A 2,390-nucleotide genomic window follows, 5' to 3' on the forward strand; every position below is an offset into this window, starting at 1 on the left:
TATATGGTAACGACGAAGGACGTGTTTCTGGGGACATTTCCGTGGTGGATCTTGAAGATGACTTTAAAATCAGGCCTGATGCTGGCGATCCGGCGTCTCAGTCTTGAGCACCTCCAGATAAAAGGCTGCGTTTACAGTTTTTCCTTGCGATAAAAACTCAAAATGAATGATTCCTCGAACGTCAAAGAAGACAAACAGTACTTTTTTGATACGAGACTTGCTCATGTGCACTTTTTTGGTGTAGGGAGAGTATTGTGTGTGCCACTGGGAGCTCTGCCTTTTGGGTTTTGGTTTTAACTACTTACTAATGCAGTTGTATAGCTCTCAATGCTAACGAAGATGTGAGCTTCGGTTATTCAGACAATGGTTCAGGGTGTCGTCTCAATTTAGCTGACGCATGATTCTCTAGAACTACTTATTTTATTTCGTATTGAACCGGAAAATAAATTATTACTAGTTAAAAAGAGAAATTGTAATATTTAAACGTAGTATTGGAATCTAATTAGGCATTATAAATACTGTATAACTTGAACTGGTCGGTTATTATCTCTTGTACTGTAAAAGGGAGCTCTAGCCTAAATTTTAGTAACTAATAGAATGAGGTAAAACTTCTAGAACATATTTATATTACAATTACTTTGCACTGTTTTTAATTATCTAATTATACCAGTAAAACCAAATTTAGTTACAGTTTTTAAATAATAAATAAAAAACATTGACTAATTTCAACTCATTACGAAAATTATGCTTACTAGAAATGTTAAAAATATTGCTGTAAAACACAAGTTAGAACATGTTTCTCATAACCAGTTAAACATATTTTTGATATAACTTCGTGAAAATTGAAACATTTTTTGTTCGCTAATCCTATTCTGGATATAATAATGTAAATTTAATCTTTCTGTACTCTTTGGGTACTGAGAGGACTATACACAGCAAAAATTAGTGGTTTCTACTTAAAACATTTCAACGAATTGAATTAACTATATGTATTTTGTACTTCTGTTAGCCCTACTTATGAACTATTCTGATGATTTATGCTGTGAATAATACTCGCTAAAACTAGGATGTAACCTTTTTTGGGTAACGAGAAATAGTGAGTATTAAACTATGATTTATATCGAATTAAAGTAACTCATCCTTGTAAGTCCTGGTCATGACTCTGCTTTTGGCCATCACATCGGGTTCCTGGTGCTACTTCCACGACTAGCTGTGAATTGAGCGAAGTTAGGAAAATGCAGCGACATAAATCTTTATAATTGTAAAAAAAATTAAATTATAAATGTTTCGTTGTTTCCATGGATATAAAATAATATTTTATGTAAACTGCTCCTTACTTTTCACCCGTCCCTTATATTTCTGACGTCACGAATACTACTACCGATAAAAAGAATGCGTGTTGTCTCATTACCTCAACACAAGGACACACACACACACACACACACACACACACACACACACATATATATATATATATATATATATATATATAAAAGGACACATACATTTAAGGACACAATTGTGTGAATAAAACATTATTATAAAGGTTTTAATAAGATTGTTCCCTGTCTCAAGTTATGATGTATGTGTTATATTATTATTGCTTAAAATAAATGTCCAGAGACCCTATTCGACATGATATTTTCTAATATTCCTAATTGGTCTAACAGTATGTATTTTTTATCTTTCTGAAAAATATTATAACAAATGGAATAAGTATAATATATAAATAATCATATATAATATTTATTATAAAAAGAAACTTTTTGAATTTTGTTGTATTTTTAGGTGATGGACATACAATCACACAAAATTATTGAAGATATGTGCACAAAATTTGATATGTGCCATACTTAGATACAATTAGAATATATAAGCATAATATGAATTAAAATTACTAAAAAAACGAACTGATTAAATTATTTTTAAGTGTATTTTTACACTATAAATAGGAAATGTGGCATTAAATTTATCATCTGATCGTGTTACAGAGCCCAATGCATTCCAGTATTTTGTATTTCTAATATAAATATCATTTTTTGCAGTAGCATGTAAACGGTAATGTAAAGTACGATATAGTTTTCATACATGCAGCAATAAGGCATTAAACTAATTTGTATATTCTGTTATCTGATGATTTCCATATGTATAGCTTATTGGCCATATCCAAAAACGTAATAATTAGGTGTTAGAGATGGCTCACTAATAAATATAGTATTACAGATTAGAACTAAGGCACCAAATATATTATTACTTACTTATTAGTCATTATCAGGTATAAAATGCACATTGTGCGAGAATCATATTCACTGTTTTATTATCATACCCTGGTAATGGATTCCTTACAAAGCCTTAAAACAATGGAAGCTCGTACATGAGTATTTTATTTT

Source organism: Homalodisca vitripennis, unplaced genomic scaffold (assembly GCF_021130785.1).
Source record: "Homalodisca vitripennis isolate AUS2020 unplaced genomic scaffold, UT_GWSS_2.1 ScUCBcl_596;HRSCAF=2968, whole genome shotgun sequence".
NCBI lineage: Eukaryota > Metazoa > Arthropoda > Insecta > Hemiptera > Cicadellidae > Homalodisca > Homalodisca vitripennis.